Source organism: Pan paniscus, chromosome 15, assembly GCF_029289425.2.
Source record: "Pan paniscus chromosome 15, NHGRI_mPanPan1-v2.0_pri, whole genome shotgun sequence".
Taxonomy (NCBI): Eukaryota; Metazoa; Chordata; class Mammalia; order Primates; family Hominidae; genus Pan; species Pan paniscus.
The window spans coordinates 40063898-40076963 of NC_073264.2; the positions used below are offsets into that span (position 1 = coordinate 40063898).

General features: G+C 38.2%; 1 long non-coding RNA gene across 3 annotated transcripts in view; it reads right to left on the reverse strand.

Annotated features, from left to right (window-relative positions):
- Nucleotides 1–11734: 11734 nt before the first annotated feature.
- The window catches only part of LOC103783860 (uncharacterized), a 189665-nt gene continuing 188333 nt past the window's right edge, over nt 11735–13066 (reverse strand). For 2 of the 3 annotated variants that reach the window (XR_008620851.1, XR_004666161.3), the window contains 2 exons: nt 12007–12123; nt 11735–11880 (listed from right to left, as the gene is read on the reverse strand). This is a non-coding gene — a long non-coding RNA (uncharacterized LOC103783860). The remainder of the gene's footprint in view (nt 11881–12006; nt 12124–13066) is intronic. The other variant, XR_008620850.2, reaches the window with a different exon arrangement.

Here is a 13066-nt window from a genome sequence, read left to right on the forward strand (position 1 = left end):
GCGTAAAGTATGCACAGTGCCTCTTCGGTGACCATATTGGACAATTACCAAGTTGAAAGATACATAAGTGCCATGTAAACTTTTCAAACATTCAAGGAGCAAATAGCTCTTCCCTGCACAACTGTGGTTCTTCCCATGAGAAGGAGGAAAGCAGCAAGCACTGGTAATAGCAAAAAGCAAGAGATAACTGGAGAAAAAGTGAGAAACGTCTTTAAGGTTTCTCCTCCAGGTACCATGGAGTAGAAAAGAGGGAAGATTTGAAATGGAGAAGGGAGGACACCTGCACATGCATGCAATTAATTTTTTGAAAAGGTATGAGATGCCCCTCTGTGATTCTCAAACTTCAGTTTGCTCTGGAGTTCCCTGGGCACTTTGATAAGAAAGCAGATTGCAGGGTTTCATGTTCCATAAGGTTAGGGCTCACTAGGTTGAGGCGTATACTCAGAAGTCTGAAAGATAAAAAGATCTTCAGATGATAATGATGCCAGCGTCCTTTGACCACAGTGTTATAAATCCTGGGCTATGACGATCTAGTAAAAGTTATTTGGGCTGAGCATTTCCTGAGACTATAATGAGTCCATGACTGAGTGAGCCAAAGCTGATGAGCAGGCTAACAGAAGGCTCCTAGCACAGGTGACTAGAAAGGTATAAAATATAATCTCTTTATCCTCTATGTATGGCTCTATGTCAAGGTCTTGCATATCAGTGGAGAAATATAGCTAGATATAGGTATATGGATATACATATAGATATGGGGGGGAGGAAGGGACCCACTTTAGGTAAGAGAAGTATTGAACAAGAGAAGAAATGTAATATGGTCCAGGTCTTGATGTTATATAGTTGAATCCAAGTAAATTAATACATAATCCACCCTAATTACTAAAAAAAATTGAGCTCATCTAAACCCTTAAAATGAGGGACTCTATTCCAAACGGTCAGCCACATGTGTCCCCTCACAGCCATGTCCTGGAAGCAGCGAACTACTGAGGTGAGAGCCCTACAAGAACATGTGAGAGTATATATCTTTACAGGATGGTGATCTTATTCCTGTCAAGTATATGGCCAGAGGGTGATTGCTGGGTCATATGGTACTTTTGTTTTTAATTTCTTTAGAAATCTCCATACTGTTTTCTATAATGGTTGCACCAAGCTACATTCCCATCAACAACGTACAACTGTTCCCCTGTTCCCTTTTCTCCACAGCCTCAACAACATTTATCTTTTGACTTTTTAGTAATAGCCATCCTAACAGGTGTATAAAAAGGGTAACTTTGTGAGATGATGGATATGTTAATTTGTTTCACTATGGTAACCATTTTACTATATATAATATCCCCTATTATCATGTTGTATACTCTAAATAAACACAATAATTTTTTTGAGCCCTGCATGATAGTCACTCTGCCTGGTTTCAAATCTGGTTCTGAAACTTCCTTGCTGTGTGACTTTGGACAAATCAGATCATACAACTATCTGAATCACAACTTTTTTGTAATAAGGGGATTTTAATATAGGAAATTGGTTGTAAATATTTTGGAAGGGCTAAAGAAGAAAAAGAAGGAGGGGTGCTGTAGGAGAAAGGAGGAAGAAAGACTGACACCTAAAGATTAGAAGCTGCTAAAGCCCCTGCATTGAGCCCTTTAGCAGCACCTGCTACTGTGCTGCTGGAGAAACTATCTCAGTTGGTTCTGCATTCATCAAAAAGTTCCTGTGGTGACTAGGGTTGGAACCACAGAAAAGATATTGACTTGGTCCAAGCGTCGGGACTTCAGAACGTCTCTACCTTTGTTGTCATAGCAACAAACAACAACCGCCACATTATTAGTGTCAAAAGCAGGAAACTTCTGTCGGTCCACTTCTGATCTTCAAACAGGAACTTTAGATTCCCATTAGCATAATTGAAAAGTAAGCCAGCTGGCAATGGAAGCTGGGAAATGTAGTTTGCAGACTTCAAGCCTCAGTAGCATAAAATATAGCATAATTGGGCAGATGTGAAGCTGAGATAGATGAGTAAATAACTAGCACAAATGCTCATGAGAGATTGGCCTGTAGTTTTCATTCTCACAGTGAATTTCTATCATTTCTTTTAAACATGTCTTTATTTTACCATATATTTAAGGTATACAACATGATGTTTTGACATACTTATATATAGTAAAATGGTTATCACAGTGAAGCAAATTAACATATCCATCACCTCACATAATTGCCCCTGTATGTGTGTGCATGAATGCATTTAAAAATCTACTCTCTCAACAAATTTCCAGTATACAATTGTTATATTTTCCTCTAATTTGGTCTTGAGGTCTCTCTCTGGAAAGTGGTACAAATTCCAATGCTGCACTCACAGGGCTCCAGGGTAGATGGTCATGGATATTTACAGTGTGCTTTCACAGGGTACTTCTTTATTCTCATGGATAGCCTAATGCCCAAATGTTCAACCCATGACCAGGTGTCTCTTGCACAGGAAAATCTTTATTCTGGCAGACACCCCTGTGGGACTCTTGTCTGACCTGTGGATAGCCACTCTCTAGGACAGAGCCTAACTTTTCTCCAGGAAAGAAGTTAGGTTCCGGTGTATTGATCAGACGAGACAAAGAGGAGGCAGCACAGCAAAACAAAATAACAGAAGCAGTTTCTTACTTACAAATCCCAGATGGAAGAGGGCAGCACATCTTGTAGGGCCAATGGGAAAGGGGAGCTTTCAGGACATGCACACTCAATCAGTTGGGTAGGGAGCAAGAGAGAAAGAGAGGGACTTATGGTACCTCTGTCTTTCATATGGTTCAGGGAATTGCCCAAACAGATGCTCCTCAAGGAGTTCTAATTGGTGGGTTTAGAGCAAGCAGGCTTCAGTTCCCAGGAGTTATGCTATGACTGAGAGGTGGTCACTATGGCATACCTGCACATGCACATTCCATGAAATGTATGGGGTCACTGGGGCAAGTCAAGTAGATTGTATCTAGCTTTACCATACGAAGGAGGTCCATGCCTCAAATTTGTGGATCTTTACACTGCTCAAGTCTCTACTTTCTATGATAGGTGAACTTCATCTTAATTGCTTACTAACAATCATATTGGCCTGGAAATCAGAAGACCCTAGTTCAAGAACTGACATATTTACTAATGATGTTGAAAAAGTCATCTTACCTCTTTGAATATCAGCTTCTACTTCTAGAAAATGGAGCTAACACTACCCCTATTGGAGGCTGAGAAGTTCAAGATCAAAGCCCTGGATTGGAACCATTAGCAGCACCTGCTAATGGGCTAGTGGAGAAAATATCTCAGTTGGTTCTGCATCCATCAAAAAGATCATGTACTGACTGGGGTTGAAACCACAGAAAAGACGTTGACTTGGCCCAAGCTTCAGAAGTTTGGAATCTCTCTACCTTTGCTGTCACAGGTCATCTTACCTCTTTGGACATCAACTTCTACTGCTATAAAATGGAGCTAACACTAACCCTTGCCAGCAAGCAGTTAGATCAAATGAGAATGCAAATGTCCAAATATTCTATAGACTGTAACACTGTAGAAATTTGAAGCACGAGCTGGTTACTACTGCTATTAAAGTTCTTAAGAGTAGTTACAATTCTGGTGGAGATTGGCTTTTCAAGATTGACCAGGAAACTATGTTCATACTTAAAGCTATTATCAGTTTCAGCTTGAATACCACTCATTTATTCAAGTTAATTCAGAATGATTCACTTTCTGTCACATGAATCAAGAACCCATTGCTATATTCTGAATGTTTGTTTTCCCCAAAAATTCATGTTGAAATCCTAACCCACAGGGTGATGGTATCAGGAGGTATTAGAAGCTGAGGCCTTTGGGAGGCTCTGCCCTCAGGAGGAGGATTAGTGCCTATATAAACAAGGCCAAAGGAACTCATTCACCCCTGCCACCATAAGGAGGTTTTAGAGGAAAGTGACCCTCTATGGACCAGAAGACAAACACCGAATCTGCCAGCACCTTGATCTTGAAATTCCCAGCCTCCAAAACTGTGAGAAATTTCTATGGTTTTTGAGCCACCCAATTTATGGTATTTTGTACAGCAGCCCAAACTGACTAAGACACAGAATGCATTTGCCCAACTAAATAATTTTTTAATCCTGTGAGAAAAAGAATAGCAGGGACTTTGAAGAGAGTCGGGCCTGAACCTAGTCTGCCATCTTACTTTGCTTACAACACAGAACGCAGGTCTGCCTGGTGTAGACGTAAGAAGCTTTCCAAGCTTTGTGCCATCCCTTCAGGGGAGCCTATGGGCAGAGCCAGGGCATCTGATCAGAAGGCGGGTGTCTTCAGGGTGCTCTTCCAGAGCAAGCTGCCCCCCAGCCTTGGCCAATGAACAGAACAGTCAGGACAGCAGCAACTGCAAATCATTCCAAGTCACCCGGAAATTGCTGGGTCTGAAGGAAGCTGACAGCTATCAAAGCCGACGTGGCTGGCTGACTGCTGCTCACCAAGGCAAAGAACAGCTTCCAGTGGAGGGCTGGGGGAACGGGGCTGAGTCCTGACAGCACAGACATGACCTCCACAAGTCACCCTCTTTGCTGCACTGTTGAGACTTAGAAACTAGAGAATTCATGGGAAACACATAAGAAACATCTGAAATTCCATGAGAAAGAGGGCACAGAGACGCTGTCAAACTCGGAAGTAGCAGTTGTTGTCATGCCCAATAACAAACTTTGCAGTCCTTTTTTTCTAACTGATATTTTTAATAATCCCTTTACCCACAAGCAACTCAGAGATATTAGGTTTTCTCTGTTTCCAGGGGTTGCTAGGCAACATTTCTAGGCAGCTGGAGATATTTCCATAGTAAGCAAGTCATGTTCTACCACAAAGGCCATGGTTTGAAATATACATTTTTCATCTATCATCTATAAACCCAGTGTTTTAATACTAGGGGCCTTTTATAATAGCTAAAATGAGATTCAGCATTTGACAGTAGTAACTACAGCGTGCTTTAGCATCGAGCCCTGATATAATTCTGCTCTGAGAACACGCATACACCAAAGAGTGCGTCAGTTTTTATAGGTACCATCAGTCGAGCATGGTCAACAAGATGAATTTTTTTTTTAATTAGAGTTTTTTAAAGAGCTTTTAGAGGTTGGTTCCTTGGTTTTTGTTGTTAATTTCAAACTGAAAAGATTTGTTTTCCCTGATTGTATTATTACTTCAAAAAATGTGAGATAACCTCTAATACAATGAAATTTACTTGTAGGAGTCTCTATTTTTCTAATTAAAATTTAATATATACCAGTGATCTGTACATTTTTGCTAAGTTCTAATTTTGATTGTCTTTAGTTGGATGCTTACAAATATCTTCAGTGTGTGGGATGCTTTAGAAAATTTAAACATTGACTGTGCCTGGAGGTATTTTTAAAAGTCTCCAGAAACCCTGGGCTGCATCTCTGCTGTTACAGAAAATTAGCTTTTAACAACAAACATGTTAATCAATAGTGGATTAAATTATTTCTCATTCTTTGCTCATTGCCATTCTTTAGAGCCATGCAGTTATACCGAAAGCAGAGCCTTCTTCTCCTCTGAAAGGTATGCAGTGCCAAACTTCTAATCCCCAGGTTTCGAAAGAGTTACATATCCAGAGTCCCAAATAGTTTTGCAGAACTGGCATCCACAAAAGGACACTTCTAGAGTTGTCTTAAGCACAAAGTCACCCACTCTCTTTTCACCAGCAAAAAAAAAAAAAAAAAAAACATGTTCTAAGTCAGCAGTGTTGTTTGCCGGTTCCTCAAGATACTAAGAATAACAAGTTTACCATATGAAAACCAAACTCTTTTTGGACCCATTTCTCTAATGCTTTCTTATTTATGTAGCTTCAGAAGGTGAGTTGATTGCTTCCAAAATAACACATTTATATCTGATTCTTTTCTAATTGGGTTTTACACAGGTGAAAAACAGAGGTATAAAATATAATTAAAGATAATAAAATTATCTTCCACATGTATATGCTATCTGTTTTGAATTTTTCTTGCAGCAGCGGGTACTTCACAGAACAAAAGGGTCAGAGGCTAAGAATTGTATCTTCAAGAGAAGTAGATGAAGTGGCACATTTATGCACCAAGAATAAATTTCTTCTGTAATGGACAATTTTCAAAATCAGGCAGATCTACAGAATTAAAGTAACTTTAATATTTGTATTCTTAACCAAGTCTTTGTGTTATTAAACCACAACCACCATTAGGAAAATAATTTTTTCTTCTGCTAAGCAATAAAATCTCATTGATTCATCCAACAAATCTTGAGACCCTACTGTACATCAGGTACCTTGTCCGTCTCTAGGGATGTAAGTGAAGGGAATGTTTTCCCTGCCTTCAAGGAGTTTATGGCCCAGGAAGGAAATACAAATAATTAGCCAGGCAATTATAGCCGTGCAGTAAGCGCCAGATAGAAGTAAATACAGGGAATTAGGAGAACACAGCAGAGCTCAGGAGAGTCCTCCAAGCACCTCCAAACTGAGACCTGAAGGATCCACAGAGTTAGCCAAGAGGAGATGTGGGGGAGCCAAGGGGAGGAGGGAGGGCAAGAGTGTTTCAGACAGGAGCCATGAGTACCAAGAAAAGCAGCACCTCTCTCCTTCACTGGGGATAGTCATCTTCTCCCTGTGTCTGTGTCCTAATCTCCTCTTCTTATTAGACACCAGTCACAGGGGATTAGGGTTCACCCTAATGACTTTGTTCTAGCCAAATTACCTCAAAATTATCTTATTAAAAAAAAAACACCTTATCTGTAATCAGTCACATTCTGAGTTACTGGGACTTAGAACTTCAACATACAAATTTTGGAGGAACGAATTTAACTCATAACAGTCACTTTGGCTGTAAAAGTGGAGAAGGTAAAACTAGAGGATAGGGACATGACAGGAAAACCCAAAGAATGTATTTCCAGAAGGAGGGGGAGGAGTTGACAGCACTCCAAGTGCCTCCAAGGTCAATAAGAAAGTAAGGATTGGAATGGAATTGTCCTTCAGAATTAGGGGCAAGGAAGGGACAATGACTTCAATAAGTGCTGCTTTGGAGAGTGATGGGTGCCAAAGGCCAATCTCAGTAGTTTATGAACTGTCTGGGAGTTCAAAGGTGCAAGCAACCCCTCAGGAAGTTTATCTGAGAAAGTCAGGAGAGAGCTATGAGTAACTGAAGACAGAGTCACAAGAAGACTTATTTTGTCAACAAGTAATTATTAAATTCCCACTGTGCACACAGGGCTGAGGAAGTACATTAGATAAAACCTTGCCATTGGCAAGATCAAAGTTTTGAGTTAATGGAGAAATTAGTAATTTCCATATATGATCAAGGACTGGAATACACAAAAATGATATCAGATGCTGAGTTTGGGAGTTAGAAGTAATCTATTTTTTAATTTTTAGCAATTTATTTAATGTAGTAATAATAAAAGCTATCACTAAGTATCACATATTAGGCAATGTGCTAAGTGCTTTACACTATATCTTCTAATCAATATAAAAACTGAGGTAACTAATATTATTTTCTTCATTTTACAAATAAGAAAGCTGAGATTTAATGAAGTTAAATAACTCAGTGAAGTTCCAAAAGCTAGTAAAAGTGGACCCAAACACCACCCATGTCCATGCTATTAAGAAGAAATTCCAAAAACTCATTTCAAAAGGAGTATTTGTGTTTGGAAAAGGATGTGCTGCGGGGAGGTATTTTGTGTAACGTGGGGAAAAACAAGAGAGAAACTATGTTATATGATTATGGCAAAAGAAAAACTGTTTATAGAGTCTCTTAGCACTTATCATCTGCATTAGAGTGCAGACCTTGGTTAAATTCTATCATGAATCAAAGAATCCTGGGAGTTCCATGTTGTATGTACATCTCGCCTGCCAATCCGACATAAATTTCTCAAGAGTAGCTATGTCTTTATTACCCTTTGTTGTTCCCACCAAGCCTAGCTCAGTGGTTTCACTGTAGGAGTCTAATTAAGGCTCAATAAATGTTTGCTTGAATTACTGAATGTTAAACAAAAATATTGAAACAGAGAACAAAACAGTCTCAGTATCAAAACAAAGGTACTGGGACCTTTTGAGAAAAACATTCTCCTTCTGAGACACCATTTTCTCCTCCTTGCTTAAATACTTCGGGCCTTTGATGATATTTGACATCATTTCCTAGCACTGATTCACTGGCTCTGGGAGGGAAGGGTGAATCTCTTCTCTCCCACTGTTTCTTAGCAATGATAAAAACAGGCCATTTCTATCATTTTTGGAAACTGAACAGAGATGCTTTACTTCCAGCTGCTTATTAGACATATAAATCAACACCAATAATCAATTATACATCCTTGCTTTGCTGCTAAGATCACTAATAGAATACAGTTGGCTCATACTATTAGTAGTCAAGGGTCATGCATAAATGTAACAGTAACTGGTAGCTGCTTAATTCCAAAATCACATTTTTAAAGATACATTAGAAAGAAGCTGTTGTAACCCTTCATGCACCAAACTGGATTGGTTCTACTTTTGTAAATCCCTAATAGCATTTCTTCAATCGTTAGTAGACTCCTATTTGCATGCGTAGTAAGGCATATAATGTCTAATGATAATTTGGGTGATCATGGTGTTATAATGCAATAGCATTTTTAAAGCAAAAGTTCACATGTGGGAGAGGAATTTTCTGTCTATAGACAACTGAAAGATTATTCAAAGGTCTAATTGCCTTTTCACATACATAATTCCAGCCTCCAAAATTGTCATCTTGGAGGGAAGTGTTGAATAATGGTTATGCGTGTGGTCTGTGGAGTTAGACTACATAGGATCAAATCCAAGGTTTACTATTTATGTGATCTTGGAAAGTTGGCCTCTTTTACCTCGATTTCCTGAACTCTAAAAAGAAATAATATTCAACCATAAAATAGAATGAAATCCTGTCATCCGTGGCATCATGAATGAACCTGGAGGTAATTGTGTTAGTGAAATAAGCCAGACACAGAAAGACAAACACCATGTGATCTCACATGTGGAATCTAAAAAAGTTGATTTCATAGAGAGAGAGAGAATAATGGTTACCAGTGGTTGAGGAGGAAAAGCAGGAAGGACTACCAGGAGAGGTTGGTCAATTGGTACAAAGTTAGTTAGACAGGAGAAATAAGTTTTGGTGTTCTATTACACAGTAGGGTGACTATAGCAAATAATGCAGTGTATATTTCAAGGTAGTGAGAAGATTTTGAATGTTGTCATCACAAAGAAATGATAAATGTTTATAGTGATGGGTATAATAATCATTCTGATTTGATTATTATACTACGTATACATGCATTGAAACATCACATTGTACCCCAAAATATGTACAATTATGTTTTTGTTATAAACACATACATTAAATTTAAAAATAATAGTGACATTTATTTGTTGCTTTGCGGATAAAAATCAGATTAAAAATAAATTAAAAAGGGATAAAAAGAATTAAAAATAAAAATATAAATATGAAACATTGATATGTAAAACAGTAATATAGGTGACTTTCTAACCAGAGAGACGTCTCATGTTTTATTGAAGAAAAATTGATATCACATAAAATTCACTATTTTAGCCATTTTAAATACTACAGTTCAGTAGCTTTTAGCGCATTCACGATGTTGTATAACCATTGCCATTATCTAATTTTAGAGCATTTTCATCTCCCCTAAAAGGAACCTCATACCCATTAAGTAGACAGGCAGTCACTCTTCATTCTCCCACATCCCAGCCCCCTGGCAACCAGGAATCTGCTTTCTGTCTCTATGAATTTGCATATTCTGGACATTTCATATAAATGGAATAATAAGAGAGAGAGTCAAGTAAATTCACAAAGCAGAAGTATTAGCATATATCTAGAGTTTTGAAGATAAATACCCAAAGAATTAGAAATAATTAAAAGGGTTTCTTCTGGGTAGAGGGGGTGGAACTTAGGGTAGAGAGAAGCAGCATGAAAGGGTGCTTTTCACTGTAAGTTCTTTACTGTTCAGCATATGTGTATAGTGCTTTGATAGTTTATTTTTCTTTTAAAAAGAAATTTTATTTTTTAAAATGACGATAATATTAGTATTTAATCAGGTTGTTAGAAGGTTGAGTGACATAATGGACATAATACCCATGAAACAGTTGGCTCAGTGCCTGACACACAGGAGATATTTGATAAATGTTAATTATTAGTATTATTATTACCACTAATAATTAATCAGGTTATCAGTGTTATACAGCAATGGAAGCAGAGCCATTTTGGGGACAGATCCCAGGGCACTTTGAAAATGAACAGTGCAGTATTGTGTATTTTATAGACATACCAGTAATATAATATCAAAATAGTTCTTTAAATATAATTCTTAAGTTTCCTTCAGTCTTTTAGATAATTAGATAAATTTTGATTGAGAAGAAAAAAGTATTTAAAATAAAACTGAAAGCTTAATGGAGTTTTGCTACTTAAGTGTCATGCTGCCTAGTGAGTCATTGTTCAACCAGGTGGAGGGAAAGGTACTCTGGGCAGCCAACAATACATGGCAGGAGGATGGCATTGAGCTTCTGACCAAACAAAGGTCATAAGCAGAGATGTCTCTTTTCTCATTGTGACCTTCTATAGAAGTTAACATGTCAACACACTTTATTCTGGAACATGCTTTATCAACTCCACCTATTAAATGTTAACCATCAAAGTGACAGGTGAGAGGCATCACCCTGAAATGAGGCTAACTGCCAGCACTAAAGTACTGCTTATCACAACCCAAATCTATGCTATGAGCGGCAGGTGGGTTGAAGACGTTCAGAACTAGAATAGACCTTGGTAACAGTATTAGCCCATTTTCACACTGCTGTAGAATACCGTCTGAGACTGGGTAATTTATAAAGGAAGGAGGTTTAATTGACTCACAGTTCTGCATGGCTGGGGAGGCCTCTTACAGGAAACTTACAATCATAGTGGAAGGCGAAGGGGAAGCAGACACCTTCTTCACAAGATGGCAAGAGGGAGTGAGGAAGTGAAACGGGAAGAGCTGCCCCCACCCCCTTATAAAACCATGAGATCTCTTGAGAACTCACTCACTATCACGAGAACACTGTGGGGGAAACCACCCCCATGATCCAATCACCTCCCAGCTGGTCCCTCCCTCAACACCTGGGGATTACAATTCAAGATGAGATTTGGATGGGGACACAGAGCCAAATCATATCAGTAAACAACCCTTCAACTCTTAAATCCATTCTACCACATAATTTCCAACACTCTGCCCAGAAAACCATGAAGTTGCTGAGGAATATGCTGCAAGCAATAGAAGTAGTCGCAAGCAGGCAAGACAAAAGCTTTAAGGATTCCCTAAATAATAGGTCTCTTCTGGGAGAAAAGGAGCTATAGGTATTACTTAGAAAAGACCTCAAGCCTCTGTAACTTGAGACACAGCACCAGAAAAAACAGAGCATGCCCCAGGTTTAAATCCCAGCTCTGTCCCTTACCTTAGTTGAGTGTCTATTGGATGAGGCTATTGAAAATCCAATGTCATAATATTTGTGAGGATTCATTATAATAATAATAATCCTTGGAAAACAGTTCCATGTCAAATAGTAAGAGCTCATTAAATGTTAGCTATTATGTTATGTTTAATACTAGAAATATCTCTAATCAAAACCACATTCTCATTGAGGGAAGTATTCTTTTGACACAAACTGGACTGTTCATGTCACAACTGCAGAAAAATTATACTCTGTCAAATAGTTTTTACCTTAGTACAATTGAAGCCATTGGGATAGAGAAATCTGAAAGTAGCCTCACTTCTTCCTATTGAGCTTAAGAGAGCATTCGATGCTCCCTGATGAGGTGAGATTGGAATCTCTTTCCACTTCCCAGGATTCTTACAGTACCTGTGTACGAGTCAGTTCTAGAAAAGAACAAACAAAACAATCACCTACTTACCTTGGAAGATATCCAAATAGGAAGTCAATAAGGCAGTCTGCATGATTTGGGAAATATAGTCATCCCTGGTATGTTTCTTTATAGGTATTACCTTCATTTGAAATATTGGTTTCAGATGCTCTTGTGAAACATATTGGCTTTTAGCCTGTTTCTCCTCTCCACATCTGTTACTGGGCATGAGTCTACATTGTTCCATAAAATCTCAAAGCTGGAAAGGATGTTAGAGAATTTCCAGTTAAGCCTTTTTATGTTACAGATGAGGAAACTGAGGCATGAAGAGATTAAATGAGTTGTCCAATATCAAGATTAGAATATAAGCTTCTGGAATCCCAGTGCTAGTTCTTTTTTCTCTGTCATAAAGCTTTCATTTAGTAGAGATGGAAATTGAGTACATGGAAGATTGATTTTAGCCAAAGTACAAAAGGACTAAATGCTTTGCTAGTTATTAGCATCCAGAATTACTGATTCTTGGTTAGTGTTCTAACTACAGAATAAAACTCTATTCCGAGCTACCAAAAACAAGCAATTTAATAGCAAACTATGCTGAAATGGTTATGGTCACTGTTTATTCTCAACCACCATAGGATGCCAGGTAATACTAGCATGCTAATTAATCCTGCCCATCTGGCTAATGCAGTCTTTATAATTTATAATCCAAAGCCTCTGGGCACAAAGACCTATTAACATGCTAATATACCTTCTCATTCTAGCTGTTTTTCAATTAGTAATTATCTATAGACTGAGCCAATGAGAGGCAATTTTTCCAAGTGATTAGCACGTTGGAAATCACAGTCAGGCTGGTTGCTGATTAACATTCTTTGGTTTTGGCAGTTAGCATTTCTCATTCCAGCAAATTACTCTAGTGGGTTCAGTTGGCAGCTTGGGACCATGGAAACCCAAACCTATTCAATGGCCAATGACTATTTCAAGAAAATATAATTATGGCATATTGATATGAGAACTTGATTCACTTGACAAAATATATGAAAACATTTGTTTCAGCTCTCAAAAACATTCTGGGGATAATTACAAAAATGTGAATATAAATGTATATTAGATAATATTGTTGAGTTATTATTGATCATCTAAGGTGTGACAATGATATTATGGTATATAAGTCAGATGTTGAAGTATTTACAGGTGGAGATTCA